The sequence below is a fragment of the Cupressus sempervirens genome, chromosome 8, assembly GCF_028749045.1.
Source record: "Cupressus sempervirens isolate cs-2001-9-10 chromosome 8, ASM2874904v1, whole genome shotgun sequence".
NCBI classification, from domain to species: domain Eukaryota; kingdom Viridiplantae; phylum Streptophyta; class Pinopsida; order Cupressales; family Cupressaceae; genus Cupressus; species Cupressus sempervirens.
This window is the reverse complement of record NC_143125.1, coordinates 545449043-545466078: the sequence shown is the minus strand read 5'-3', so window position 1 is coordinate 545466078 and position 17036 is coordinate 545449043. Positions and strand designations below refer to the sequence as shown.

The following is a 17036-nucleotide window of genomic DNA, read 5'->3' as shown; positions in this document are numbered from 1 at the left end:
TGGTTGACTTACATGGTACACCGTACTCTGTATGGTTTATATTTTTCATTTATCATTATCACTATTATGTTTAAAAGTTCTAGTATTTCTAATTTTACTAAGTTCAGTGGTCATTGGTAATGGTTATGAAGTTCCAAATTTCAAGTTTGAACTTATGGTTCATGAATCGCATTTCAAGTTTCTTACTCAACTATATTTGGTATGTTATATTGAAGTATCATTTCATAATTAGCATTTTCAATTATATATGAATACTATTCAATCTCCACCACCCCACCTCCACAACCCACCGATGCACCCTTGTCGTCCCCAAATTGAGGCCCTTTTTGTCCCGCACCTAAAACTTGTCCTGACGTTCCCCGCACTGTCATACCCCCGCACCGGTGTAACACCATGTTTATCTCTTGTGCATTTTCAGTAAGTCATATAGGACTTTTCTTTTGTACTCTTGGCCATGCTTTTATGGCACAGTAGCTGAATATTGTCCAGTGTCTCATGGAACACAATGTTGGTCAGCTTCTACAGTCTCAGCTGTATGTTCTAACATTGACCTTGCAAAGCCTAGTGCCGCATTTCTATTCCTCTTCATTTCTGAAAGCTCCCATCTTCATATCCAAGTGGATTGGTCACAGCAGATTCTGTATCATGGTAGTAACAAAGATACCATCAAGCAATATCCATAGCGGTCTGTTCTAGCTGCAACCCAATTATTTTAGTTATTGTTATGTTCTGAGACTGTGTCATCAATTCTGATATCACCTTGGCAAGGTAGACAAGTGCAATTACAGATGTATATTAACAGCTACTACCACGTTTATCTCTTGTGACTTTTCAGCAAGTCTTATAGAACTTTTCTTTTGGACTCTTGCTCATGCCTTGATGGCACAGTAGCTTAATATTATCCTGTGTCTCAAGCAACACCATGTTGGTCAGCTTCTACAGTCTCAGCTGTAAGAGTCTGCTCTAACATAAAGGAACCAGTTCTTCACCTCCAGTAGCAAACCGGAGACACAATCCATGCACAAAAGATTTTACAGAGGGTATGAAAGTACCACCATTGAATGGCATGTAATCTTGTGGTACATAATTTCACACAGATCCATCTTGTGATTTTAGTGCGCACCAACATCATGAAATTCGATGACTTATGTTATCATTATGACACCCAAAGAAAACTTACATTCTGATCTTAATGTTTGATAATTTGTACTATTGATTGAAATATTCAAATACGCTTATTTGTGATAATAAAACTTGCCCAAAAATATTGGCTACGATCTCCAAATTTTGGGAAAAGCATGTATTTACAAATTGAAGTAACATATACTAAGCTATCAAAAGGCTTGACTCCCAAATCCAACCATAGTCAAATGACTCTGCCCAAGTTACAGATTTTGGTTTAGCCCATGTCATTTTAAGACTAATGTAAATCACAAGAAACCTGCAATTTGCTGCATACGAATACTTCCAGCTGTTCATTATATTATATTTTCAATGATAAAAATATTCTTCAAAGCTATGCGTAAATCACATCAATATGCAATAGTCTCTGCTTAGAATATTTAAATATAGTTTCCACAAATAAGATTAATGCTATTCTTCAGAGTTCTTTTCCAGTAAAAAAATCACTGGATGAATCAATGAGCCTCTAAATACAGATATCTTTATTTATTTGTAAATTTGTCTTCTACATCTTTAATCTATAAGACATTTAAATGACTCGGATATATTAATTCCCCCTGCAGTGTTTGATGATCTCTCTGTACTGCTCCCCATCAAAATCTGAATGTCTCGAACAACACCACATATGTAATAGATATTATCACGATAATCCAATGTTTATGCTGATTGAAGGATGAATGGCTTGTTGTACAGTTAGTTATACCTTGTCCCAACACGATAGCTCTGAATGGTTTTAAAAAATTCAAGTAAACTCATTAACATTGTTCAGCTGCCATACACTTGTCTCTTGATTTCAATCTGTTTATACCTCTCTTCATAACATAATTCTGTCCACTTTGGACTGGAAATTGCTTGCAGGTATAATCCTGCTTGTACCAAGCAAGCTAGATGCCAACATTGATTCTTCCACAGCACGTGAAGCTGATTCATTTAGTGGTCTCCAAAAGGCAATCTTCCAGTGCCCGACTTTGAGCAAATATAATCTTGGCAAATTCAATTAAAATTCTAGGATACCACAAATATTTTTATCCATTATGTCATGTGAGCCATTTTTGGCATACTAGGTTCCAATCACTGCATGATAATGACTTTTACTCCTAAGTGGTGCTGATGTAGCTTCTCTAAAATGGTAGCCCAGCCCAACTCACTATGTCTATGGAAATCTAACAGATAGACAAGCATTTTTCTATAAAGACAACTGGAAAACCATGGGATAGCTCTTGGCTACACGAGAGAAAAGTGGTCCAAACTAACATCGCTAATGACAAATACACCTTTCTGAAGGCATACCAATTGCTGTCAGCCAAGACAACAACTTTTGCTTTCCATCCCAAAATCGGTCAGAGCAATCTCTTGTAAAATTCAATTTGAGATTCTCGGCTTCATTTGGCATTTGATTTTTTAATTTTTTTTATAGCTCTTCAGTCTTCATATTGTGAATTATTAGATTAACAATACTCCATCCTCTCTCATCAACATTGAACGATATCTTAGCAAATACAAGGAGTTCATGCCAACCGTTATCTTGATTTGCCCATATTTACAGAAAGTCCATGATCATTATGATAAATCTTATTTGCTGGTATTCGAAGACTCAGGTGCAATCTAGCAATAGAGGAGATCGACCATATAAGAATTACTACTGTGTGGCAATCCATTGAAATTAATATACACCCTCACAACATTATCCGAACATCACTGGCTCCTACAACATTTATTATAGCAGATTTATGATCGTGTTACAATTCATGACTCAGATCTTCCGATATTTCCAGCACTCTCTATGAATATTTATTTATGCATCGTCCTTCTAGTATTGGCGACTTCAATCTTCCCTATATACCCTAGATTGTTCTCAAATAAGAATTCATCAGAAAACAAAAATAAATATACAGGTTCCAGAGTTTTGAATCTGGTCTGATACCATGATAAAGTTCAACTAGATTTATGTATTTTCGGATTCTAATGTACCTGAGATATGTCATGTTTGATTGCTATAACTTTATTTTGCATTTATTGACATCTATGTTTCAAATTGCTCTTGTAATGAGTATCTATATGCTATAAAAAGGCATGCCTCCCGTAGAGACCTGTGTCTTATTAATATCTTAACTCGCATTAGTTATTGCTTTAAAATATATGACAAATGATATTTGCTTAATATACTATCATGATTATGATAATAATTTATATATATGTATAAAATATCTCATATATATAAAATACATACATACATATGAGTTTTAGTTTCTGGATTCGATTGTGTGTAGTTTTTTATCATCAACATTTCGGATCATACTGCATGATCCATCATCAGGATGCCAGAGAATCATGATAAAAAACGTTGATGATAAAAAACGTCACACAATCGAATCCAGAAACTAAAACTCATATTCATGGATTGTGGAAATCTCATAGATCTGACATACATACATACATATACATATATATACCAATAATAATAATAATGCTCTGTGATAGTACTAGTAAATGATAGATATCAAATGTTTAAGGTCGATATCAAGCATTTGATTTCATTGATTGGAAGCATTCAGTCAAAGCTACAACCATTAACACCACCTCATGGGCCTGACTAAGCATGATACGAGGGTTAGTGGTGGGACCATGGAGGAAACAAAAAGAAAAACTAATGTCTTACTTGCAGCCAAAGAAGAGAAAAGCTAGAAAGGGAAAGAACAAAACTAGTCATGAAAGCAAGCATAATTGAATCTAAAGATGCTACAATTAACCTTGAGGAAGAGACACTTGAGGTCTTGGTGGGCTCTCTTTGTGGCCCACAAATCTGCGAACCCACCACTACCTCAGACTCATGGGCCTGACTAAGCATGATACGAGGGTTAGTGGTGGGACCATTGAGAAAACAAAAAGAAAAACTAATGTCTTACTTGCAGCCAAAGAAGAGAAAAGCTAGAACGGGAAAGAACAAAACTAGTCATGAAAATAAGCATAATTGAATCTCAAGATGCTACAATTAACCTTGAGGAAGAGACACTTGAGGTCTTGGTGGGCTCTCTTTGTGGCCCACAAATCTGCGAACCCACCACTACCTCACCCACCACTTCTGCTACTTCCTAATAGAGCACTACTATCAGCACCGCAGTCTATAGGTGATTATCTTGCCCACAGAAACCAACCTTGAGCACAGCAATCATTAAAAGCAACCAGGTACAATATGAAGGTGGACTAAATTACTATCTAAAGTTTAGATATGTTAGACTGTGGACCAAATTTATATTCTTTTGTTTTTATTTATAGTAGTAACTATTTTTTGTAAATTAATTATTTTTCTATTACAATTGTGCACTTAATTTCATTTTGTGCTTGTAAGTTGCTCACATATGCAATCAAAAGAAGTCGTGGAAGTGCAAAATAAAGGGATGAAAAAAACTTGGCTGCACTATTGGTTGCTCACATCTGGATGGCAATAACTGCACTATCATTAATTTTGTCTTTTTGCAAGAATACTGTCTTGTTTTTGACATTGGTGGATGACTCCAACTAGATGAAAACTATGAAACTTTGGCTCTAACTTATAGCAAGCAAGTTTTTATGGAGGTGGGAGTTGAAAATGTGGTGCAAATAATAACCATTAATACAACAACACATGTTGAAGCTAGTAGAATACTCCAAGAGAAACAAAACACTTTTTTAGACACATTGCGCAATACATGTTAGTCACCTTCTTTTAGAGGATATATGCAAGCAAGATAGAGTGACAATAATTGTTAAAGATTCAAGGAGGATCATAAAATACATCTACAATCACCCTTAGGTACTTCACTTGATGAAAGAACACGCCCATAGGAAAGAGTTGGTTAGATCAAGTGTCAGAAGGCTTGCAACAATTTTCTTAACATTGTGAAGTTTTGTTAGATCATTCACAGCGTTGAACCAAATGTTTGTGAATCAAGCATGACTAGACTCAAGTTATTCAAAAAAGACTTATGCAAAGAGTGTTGCATACATTCTCTTTGCCAGCCTATTTGCACAAAGAGTTGAAAAGATTGTATAGGTAACTCGAAAACTTGAATATTTATTTTTGTATTAAAATATTTAATTTTTATTTCTAATTTTCACAATTTTTTTTTTTTCTATTTTTCAATTGTAGGTGTCAAAAGCCCTAGTTAGAATTCTCTTCATGGTAGCTCAACAGGATATCTTCGCAAGGTGATAAATAGCGCTAAGAAGTCTATCAATACTTACTACAAGGCAGATAGCCTCAAATTAGACCTCATATTCAAAATTACGGATGGAATGTGGAATTTCCTGTTGGACTTTAGTTGGAATTGTTGTTATTTGGGATGTTAACATTCAAGTTTTGTCATTGATGTCAACATATATTTCAGTTACGTGTCGGTTGCTTCATATACACTATGATTTTGCATGTTACAAGCAATCGGACCAAGCAATACGAACAATCTATAACACTTCAGAGTATGTGTGCACAATTATATCATGTTGAGTGAGTATAGAGTGTTGTTACGAGCCTTGAACTCAGCGGCCAAACTAGGCAAGGACTTGGCAAATATTAAAAAACCATAAAATTCCAAGATTTTTAAGGTTTTAAGTTTTTTGCATGCATCATTTAGCCAATTAACATCAAATACACAATAATTGAGATAAATAAAAGCTACTTTGCAATCATACACAACTTTTCAAAGAAAACATAAGTATAGTGTGATTGTCAAATGTCTACAATATTATGCAATCAAAAGTTCGAAACATATATCTATATAAAGGCTCATAGTAGCCTATGTCCTACAAGTACACCTAACATAGGTCATGGAAGACTCTAGTCTTTCTCTTTCCCTATGTCTGAGGTTGAACCTCAAAGACATGCTCATCATGATCATCCTAATCATTAGAGTTGGATCCATCGCTCTCAGCCTCAGGGTCCTGCATCGCATCTCCTTATGCTCTAGCCTCGTCCACTCCCATTGCCACTGCCTCTGCCTCTTGATCTACCTAAGCAACCCGCTCCTAGTCTTCATCACTGAAGACATGATCGCCAACCTTTGTGTTCCACCCTAGTTGTATATCAACCCTCTCTAATATGATAGATGTGTCGGTGCCCAAAATTTGTTCATGACAGAAGCAAAGGTAATAGTGAACAAATACAAGATCATTCAAACTTTTTGCCGCTAACTTGTTGTGCTTCTTCAAGTGTATATGTTGCAAACATACTCCAATTGCGTTCGCATCCTGAAGCACTAGATGTTTGGCTCAAGATAGGAATTACAATTCTCTGTAGATTTGGCACCGAAGTGCCAAACATCTCCCACCAGGCATTTGAAACAAGAAAATTTTAAATCAGTTCTATAACTTTGACTTCATCAATTTAGAATCTAGAACATAAAGTGGTAATTAAATTAGAAATTAGAGTTTGGAATCATAGATTTTTTCCAGTATTAGTTATGTTCGATTTTTCTTGCACAAGTCTCGTGCCAATAGGTCTCATGTGCGTTTTTATACATCTCAGCACTATAACTATTCTAACTATTTCATCGGGTGACATTCTCTCTACAACATTGTAGAGGCCACTACACACTTCGTCATCAAGCTTAAAAATTGATTTGAATTGGTAATGTTGAATTAAAAAAGTGGACATCTGCATTTATAGGCCTGTAAAGTAGATTGTGTCATTACCTATCAATGACATCCCATATCGGACAATATTTAACTTGACTCCTGGCATAAAAAGCTTGAATGGCCTCTTCCGCCTTATTCATGCCCTCATAAATAAAGCCCATTTAAGGCTTCTCTGCATCAGCAATGTGCATACGAACAATAAGAGGTGAAATGAAATGGAAATAAGGAGAAAAAGAAAAATTACCTCCACCATTTCCTTGGCAGGTTGCGAAAGCCACTCTCATCAAAAACCCTATCAAAAACCTCAGCCACTACATTGATCTTTGCATATGATGAACTTGTCCAATGCTCACATACAAACTAGTCTTTGGCTTAAGCAAAGATTGCAACATGAGAAAATTTGTTGCAAATCTAGTGACCCTTGGACGAGACAACTCTTATTTCTTTGTGTGTTACCTCATATGGCTGAGGACTCAAGAATGATTATATATGAATTCACAAATATTTCTTGCTTGCTTAACACATATTTTGATCCAAGGAATTTTACCTAAATCCTCCAAAATGATGTCAATGCAATGGGCGGCACAAGGGGTCCAAAACAAATGGCAGTGCCTCTCCATAAGGAATTTACCAGCACCAACATAATTTGTTGCATTATCGGTCACAATTTGCACCACATTCTCCTCACCCACCTCATTCAACACTTACTACCAGCACCAACATAATTTGTTGCATTATCGGTCACAATTTGCACCACATTCTTCTCACCCACCTCATTCAACACTTACTCAATTATCTCACATAGATACTCTACATTTTTGTTTTGCCTAAGGCATCAATTGATTTCAAAAACACTGTGGAACCTGAGAGAGGACAAAGAAATTTAGTACAACAACAATCACCAATTAATTTACTATTAACTTCCTAACTTCTTACTTTCTATGTACAATATTGAATTGCAAGATGAGGAGACAAGAAAATTCAGCACTGTTCTATTTCTTCTCTCAATCCAGCCATCAGTCATGATTGTGCAATCCTTCGCAGGCCATACTTTACGCTACTCCTCAATTTCAACTTGTATATCAGCCACTCATCGGGCACAAATAGGACCTTTTAGCTCTTCATCATTAAGGGTTTTGAGCCCCAAACCACAAACAATAGTAACACATAGAATTTTGCCAATAAGGAGACTTGAAACAAATTAAATAAACAAATAATTATACTTACTAAATTACTAGTAAGAGAAGAAAGACATACAAATTCTTGAGTCTTGAAAGCAAGAGAAGACATAAAAATTAAAAATTAAAATAATAATTACCTTATTGCATTAAATGGAAGGTTGTTGTAGAAGAAGAATTCTCCAACTGCCAACTTTGCTTGCTCATGCTTTTCCTTATTCCAAGCCATGCACTCAAGCGATGTTTGTGCACCTCAAGTTGTGCATGGAACAAAGATGGAATCAAATGAGGATCTTTATTTATGAACCCAAGGCCCAATATTCACACTGTGAGATGTAGAACTATTAGGTGGAACTAGAGGGTTACCATGATAACTTGAAGAGCCCTCTGCACTTCAAGTTCCAAATAAGTGTGCCATCTCTTCTTGTTGCTTCTTTTTTAATTATTTCTTCCATTGAGATGCCTCTAAAAGAGCTTGCATATTGTAACATCCGGTTTTTCAGGATCTAATTTAACATTCAACATACTCAAAGAATACAATTATAACTTCAATTTCATATGAAGGCAATTACATCATTCATGTTCAAGTGAAGAAAATTTACCGTTAAAGTCAGTTAAACAAAAATTTCTTAAATAAATGCTTGAAATACCTTTTAATGAAATTACTTCAAAAATTGAAATCACATACCTCGAGAAACTGAGACTGAAAATCATCTAAGTATGCTTCTACAACCACTCGGGTTAGTCCACAAATACACTATAACAATTTCTCAAATCGACTACTATCTCAAAAATCATTTGATGATTACAACTATAATTTAAATTAGGGCATCAATCATCTTACCAATTAGGGCATCAATCACCATCGGTTTATTTAAGGCCTTTGATACCACTTTACCACTTAGGGATTTCGCGACCACGAAATTCAATTAGGGCATCTGCGACGACAACTTCTATTTAAGGTATTCCACGACGACGGATTCAATTTAGGGCTTCCGCAACCACGGATTCAACTAGGGCTTTCCATACCACAAATTCAGTTAGGGCTTCCAATACCATTGTATCAATTAAGGTTCCAGCTGCCACACAATCAATTAGGGCTTTGGATTTCTTTTTCTTCGATTGCTTATCTATGACAGTTTCTCAAGATTAGATAAATACTTATATTCAGTAGTCATTTATATGAAAGTGAAATGATGATAACAATGAAATACTTCAATTAAATCTTACTTTCTCATAAACAAAACAAAAATAATAATACCTGTTTCTGATAAACAATTCAATGCATGGCTAAGTTCGAGCTTGGAATACTGAGGGCGACGCATATCCGACATCTTGAGAGAGGCGAAACATTGTCAAGGGCTTTACCACCCAACCTCAGACCACAATATATATCCCCACACAATCTCTAACGAGAAAGGCCCTCCCTACCCGAAATTGTCAGGGAACATCCTACCAATCACTGGGCTTCAAGATATAAACACGCCATACGACTTGGCAACAGGAGATCACAGTAACAAGAATATGCATGAGCTATTAATTAATTTTAAATGGTAAGTATTGAAATGTCACAAATGATATTGCTTCATATTATTGATGAATCCTTTCTCACACCACATCACCCATCTTTCACAACTGGGTGAGTCCCAAGTATTCGGAATTCTCAGAGCAGAAGGCTCCTTTTATTCAAGAAGATTACATACAACCATCATTACATATTCTATGATTATGTTATTAAGAGATCTCATAATGTTATTATTCTTGACAACATTATTCATGCTTGAGCTAATGCTTTATTTAATTGTCTTGTTATTATAACATTTTTAATATTGTTGATTTTTTGCACCTCTTCACCTGTATCAGGCCTTTGAGTCGGCGATTCTCTGATGCCAACAAATTATATTTATTGTGATAATTCACACACCTCTTCACCATACTCTGGCAATTCACCTAGTGAATTCCTTGGTGTTCACCTTTTTGAAATATTTATATATGTCGATCTAACTATAAAGGTTTATTAATGGATTGTTACTCATTTGTCTCGAATCCTTAAAAGAAACAGAGATATTTAACTTTTTTATAAAAAGAAACTATGGCATTCTTAATCAGAATAAGGGAAGCAATATAATATGATGGACAGGATCTGTGGTTTTCCGAATTTAAATACAATTTTACATTCTCTGAATAACAAAGACATTCTTATGATTTTTTGGAAAATATACAAGTAGTATGATAACGAATTCTTGTAAAGCTATGGTTAAGGATCTATGTCTTAATTCATTTCGCCCAAAAATTCTAATCTCATGACAGTATTAACTCTATTAACATTTATCTTTATCGCACCTACATCACCTCATTCTCACTTTAACTTGGTGATATCCTTTGTGCTCCCTTCCTGTTATCAAATGGTGTGACATAATTTCAAGAAGGATAAAGTAAAGTTACAAAAGAAAGACTTCGGATGTCTATTCAAAAGATTATGTTTTTATTCTGCTCTCTCTCCTGACACAAAACTGTTAGGAAAATATTACTGAATCCACATTGTTATTCCACTTTATTCTTGTAGTAGATTTTTTGAGAGAGTGGGAAATCTTATGATGTTATAGCAAGGGAAAGATAACCTATTTCATATTGATCAGTTATCATGAATTTGAACTTAAGAAAAGAATTTCCGACTCAGTCATATCGAATTAAGAAAGAAGGAAAATAAATACAACTTGATTTGAGCAAGACTTCCTTACGTGGCTGACTGCCCCATAGTTGATTGCCTAACACTAGGCTCTAACACCTCCCGCAGGTTCTATGGAAACAATTGCTTGAAGAAACAAAGACGTATCACTTAATCTTTCAAATGAATAACTCTGTATATCCCCCTCCGATGTGTTCTGCATGCAATGATATATGAACTCTATTACGTATGGAGACAAATGAAAAATGGCATATGAATTTCTGATTGCTAATATGAACCGAAGCAAAGACGTAATGTCCTCAGGCTATGGCACCGTAGCAGATTAAAGAAAGGAAAGCTAGGTTAAAACTGTTACACACCAAGAATGCGCCATCCGTCCCCTATCACAACTTGCGGTTGATTTTATTTGTATTCCCCCCACTTAAGCCTAATTTTGGTTCGCTTAAAGACATTTCACAAGAAACAAGAGTTTAATTTGGCTTCCACCGGTTACAAGCAACCATACGAATCCAATTACTTAAGGAAAAAGATATGAAAGAGGGTTGAAAGATTATAACTCAAAATAATAATTCAAATGTTGTTAAAATTCGAACATTATAATCCCAATCATTATTATAGTTTTGAATATTATTGAAATCGATTATTAAATTATAGTGTTATTATATCATTTTTATGTTTAAATGCACGAGTATATATTTTATCAAAATAATAATGATGAAAGATAATTTGCAATCCTTTGAGGGATGTTTTATATTTTAACTTAATTATTTTATTTAAATCATTTGTTTAAATAACTCATGCAATTCCACGGGTGTGTCTTGTTTTCAAATCGCTAGGTTCTTTATCCGTCTGCCAGTGATGGTAATGCCCTGCCTAATTCTTTTCTGACAATGCTTCCACCCCTTCAACATGCTCTCTGCAAGGAATCTCTCTGTAATTAAATTATAAATTATAAATAATTGTATCAATTAACCTTTCATCTTAATTCCATGAATTCTAAATTAACGATCAACTAACATGTCATCTTCGCTTGAAATCATAACGACCAACTATCTTACCATTTCACCAGATTATATCAAATTAAACTACCAAGTGACTTCATGTGAACCTCAATGTCTATATTTCAAGCTAGGTCAAAAATTGGGATGTAACACATATAGGCATGACATCTTGGAGTACTACCTTGGATGGTTTCACATCATGCCTTTGTATATGTAAAAGGTGATACTTCAATCTATTAATGCCTCCCCCATTATATGTTACCATACGATGTCAACGTGTAAAAGCTCATTGTTTTATGGCCAAGAATGGCATGTTTCCAAGCCCTATCTCTTAATGCTACAATATGGTTATCACCAATGTTAGATTTAGGCCTAGTTCCATTACCCTCGGGCTGAGCCAAGATGTTGTTGCTGCAATATACCATAAATAGCGCAAGGTTGGTAGGGAGAGGGACCCAATCTAGGATCAGATCCAATCACCTAATAGCTAGTCAAGAGTACACACAGAAGCAAACATAGAATTGCATCAAAGAGAGAAGAATTCATAGATTTAATAACGATAAAATATGCCACCGACTATCAACCGACATAACCAGCTACAAGGCCTTCCGAGCTATGGCCATTACAATGAATTTAATACATCAGAGCTTAAAACTCACAATCTTAAGAATTTCTGCTATGTATCTTCTATCATCCTACTCCCATGCTCCCATGCCACTTTTCTACAACAATCCAAGTTCTTATATTAGCGAGCTAGGGGACAAGTCGGTCTGTCAAGCATTTAATTACAATGGGTCATGCCTTGGATGTGTAAACCATAACTCAAGCAATGGGCATCAATTGTTCACACGCTCTTAAAGGCAGGTCCAAACAGGATCAAGGAGTCAACTCCCAACTACGCAAGACGCCATTTTATCATAGGAAACCGCATCAAAAGAAATAACACGAACATGCTCAATGAAATCTCAGGGAACAACGACCAGAGAAAACGGTCCATAACTCATAGCACATAGCATGTGAATTTATGTGCTAATAGGATAAGGATCTAAAATAGATCCTCAACATGATGTCAATCGCACTCAACTCAAAACTAAAAGCAGAACTAGCTACTTCACAAATAGCAAACTGCTACATAAAACAAAGCAATATTTTTGGGTGATGCAAGATTACTCTTTGACCAAAGATGCTCCTACATTAGACACTAGGCATAAGCAAAGAACTGATGTCCACATCAGGAAACCTTGATATTCAAATCAAAATCATAAAGATCCAACTCAGCTTGTATTATCCATGAATTGTCTTCAACTAGTTTATCCTTCCACTAAACTAGATACTCCATGTAGTCCTCTCCCCTAGTACTCTTATTTCCTTTGTTGTCTAAAACCTTCTCAATGTTGTCTGTCTTCCATTTGGGATAATCTAGGTCATCTTTTAATCCCTCATCTGATTCAAGATATTGAAAGATGTTCGCAATATTGAATATTGGTAAAATATCCATGTCTTCTAGTAATTCAAATTCAAAAGCATTTCAACTGTCAAACTTCCTTAGGATCTTACAACAACAAAACTTCTTCATCTTTAGCTTACTGAAGGTACCAACTAGAAATATGTTCTTCAAATGAACCACTTCATCACCAACCCTTTACCTGCCCTCTACTTATACTCAAGATTATTGTGCTCTGGATTCTTCTTTACTTCTTCATGTAGATGTTACAAGCTAGGGTTGTCGTTGCACCAAAAGATCAACCTCTCAATGTCCAATACAACAACTAGACTTATAGAACACAGGAGGCGGTTAAGCCATGTCACGAATCCCGAAGGAGAACACTGGCGGTTAGTCCAACAATCCCCCCTCAACATTACCCGAGGAGATTTGAACTTGTGACCAAGCTCTAATACCACTATTTACAAGCTATAGTTGTTGTTGCACCAAAGGATCGACCTGTCAATGCTCGATACAACTAGACTCATAGAACACAGGACGTGGTTAAGCCATTTCACAAATCTTGAAGTGGAACGTTGGCGATTAGTCCAACAGTAGAATCTTCATAAAATCTGTGATTCTTTTGCTTCACACTTCTCTTCGTTTCCATATTCAAAACTCGTAACTCGACAGTCCCTTTAGGATTCAATTCATCAACAATCTCAAAGGTGTCTTCTTGGTACTTATATTCACAGAATTGTTATATGCGAGCTCTGCTTGTGCTAAACTCAAATCCCAATTAGCATGCTTATCTCCAACTAAATATCTCAACAAATTTACCTAGACTTCTCTTCACAACTTTAATGTGTCCATTTGTTTGCGGATAAAATGTGGAACTAAACTTCCATCCAATTTCTTCCAAAGTGTTCTTTAGAAATAACTAGTAAACCTACTATCTCTTTCTGAAACAATAGTTTTAAGCAAACCATGCAATCTTACTACTACTTTAAAGAATATTTAGCCACATCTATTACATCAAATTTCTTCTTACAAGGTATGAAATGAGACATTTTTCAAAATCTGTCAACTACTACGGGAATGAATTATTGCATCTCTAAGTTCTAAACCACAAACAAAGTCCATACTGATATCTTCCCAAGGCTTATTTGGTACAACCAATGCTGAATACAATCCCAAGTCTGCCTAGTTCCTTTGGTTGTTTGACAAATTCTGCAACTTCTAACCATAATCTGCACATCCCTGTAAGTCTGGGGCCAATAATATCTATCAAAAATCAATGTTATTATTTTGTCAATACCAAGTGTCTAGCAAGTCCTCCACTTTGTTTCTCCTTCATTATGTTATCTCTCATAGACCCTCTAGGTATGCACATTTGCATTTCTTTGAACAACATGTCATCTTGAATGAAATGATCAGTCCACTTATCTTGCTCCTTTATAACTGATTCTTACAACCCTTTCAAAGTTCTACAAAGGATCACTTTCATACAAATGTTTCAAATCATCAAAACCAAGTACCTCAAACTCTCATTTCTGTCAACAACTTCATTTGATTGTCTACTCCTGGTTTTCAACAAAAAAAAATTGCAAATACTCAACCCACTTCATGTGTCTCTGATTCAATTTATTCTAGCTTCCCAAATATTGCAAAGCTTTATGGTCGGTGAATAACACAAAATCTTTAGGCATCAAATAATGTCTCCACTTCTTCAAACCTTGAACAATAGCATAGAATTCCTTATCATAAACTGAATACTTTTTCTAAGCATCATTCAACTTCTCACTAAAGAAAGTTATTGGTCTTCCTTCTTGACTCAAAATAAGCTCCAATGGCACTTCCACTAGCATCACAATCAACTTAAAAGAACTTATTAAAATCGGGTAAAGCAAGCAAAGGTAATTTTGTAATCTTCTTTTTCAATGTTTCAAAACTCTAATGTGCTCCATGTGTCCATTTCAAATTGTTTTTATCTCCTCTCATAGTTTCAATCATGGCATTAACTACTAAACTGAGATCTTTGATGAACTTCCTATAGAAGCTCGACAATCCTTGAGATGATCTAACTTCTCCAACATTCTCAAGTGTAGGCCAATCAAGAATTACTTTCACCTTTTCGGGATCCATCTTCAAACCATCAGTTGAAATCACAAAACCAAGATACACAATTTCTTCATTCAAGAATGAATATTTCTTCAAGTTAATCAGCAGCCTATCTTCTTTTAATCTATACAAAGCTTGTCTAATATGCTCAGGGTGTTCTTCCTTAGTCTTACTAAATATCAAGATGTTATCAAGATACAAAATCACAAACTTACCCAAGAATTTCTTTAATGCCTCATTCATCAGCCTCTTGAAAGTACTAAGTGCATTAGTTAAACCAAAAGGGATAACCAACCACTCATACAAACCTTCATTAGTCTTAGAAGTGGTTTTCCGTTCATCTCCTCTAATTCTGATCTAATGACAGCCACTTTTCAAATCAATAAAATACTTTGCACCACTCAAACAATCTATTATGTCATCCATCATAGGCAAAGGAAACCTATATTTCACTATTATCATAATTATAGCTCTAGAATCAATGCACATTTTCCATTCTTCTTAGGTGCCAATACAACACTTGTCTACTCAACTCAGCATTTTCAGCAGATGTTAGTCTATGTGGTGCTTTATTAGCCAAAGTAGCTCCATATATTAGAGACATACAATGACTAATACTTCTCACAGGAGGTAAACCATCAAATGCATTATCAGAAATAATATCTTGAAATTCAAACAACAAAGATTTGATCTCAAGTGCATGCTCAAGTTCATCCTGTTTCTCATTCTTCCAAGAAATTATGGCAAAACAAACATTATGCTCCTTTACATCTTTAGCAAACTAATTTCCTTCAACTGAACATACTCTTACTGTGGTACAATCATTCTCATCAGGTTTCTCTACTAAAGGCAACAAAACTTGTTTCTCCCATCAACCCAAAGAGTATATTGATTCAATCTACCATCATAAAAAGTTTGTCTATCATATTGCCAAGGTCTACCCAATAGAATATGACAACAATCCATGGACATAATATCACACAAGACTTCATCATAATAATTTCTAATCCTAAATTTAGCAAGGCATTGCTCACTTACAAGTATCTTGTGCTCCTTCTGGATCCAAGCAACATGATAAGGCTTAAGATATCTCAACCTCTACAACCACAACTTGTTAACCAGCTTCGACGATGCCAAGTTATCTGAACTCCCATTGTCAATGATTAGTTTGCAACATTTTCAAGCAATCTTACACTTAATCTTGAATAAACTTCTTCTAAGACAGGTTCTTCATCAATTTCCTCATTCAAGAAGATTATTCTCAACATCAAGTTCTCACCGTTTTCCGGTTCATTAGGTGGTTAAACAACTTCACAAGCCAAGGTATTTCTACTACTACCTCCAATATTTTGCCATAATTAGTACATTTAAAAGCTCTATGTCCTTCTTCGCCACACTTGAAACAAGTGTCATTAAACCAAGACTTTTCTTCTCTTTTACCACCATTATTATTGCTAGAGTAACCAAGGTAGCTACCTCTAGTGTAATTACCTCTCTTTCCAACAGGTTCTTTCCATTCAATCTTTCCCTTATCTTGTATCGCATTGTCAGATCTGCTACTACTCCATAGGTTTTGCCTCTGCTTCTTTAGAATCTACCATTTTTTCCTCTTTGTCTTCCATCATGTTTATTTGCCAATCATTCTCCAGCCTTCAAGGCATATTGATATGCTTCTTCAACACTATCCATCTACACATAGTTGATCTCATCTTGAATTGATGTCCTCAACGCATTTAAGTATCTAGCCACTTTCTCAACTTCACCGTCCACGTGTCCAAATTTGATAGTTGACTTGTAGAATGCCTCAATATATTCTTTCATACTCAAGTCCT

At 35.4% G+C, this 17036-nt stretch overlaps 1 protein-coding gene across 5 annotated transcripts in view; it reads right to left on the bottom strand.

Moving 5' to 3' along the window:
* Nucleotides 1-17036, bottom strand: part of SAMBA (valine-tRNA ligase) — an 80792-nt gene that overhangs the window by 27744 nt on the left and 36012 nt on the right. The window lies entirely within an intron of this gene.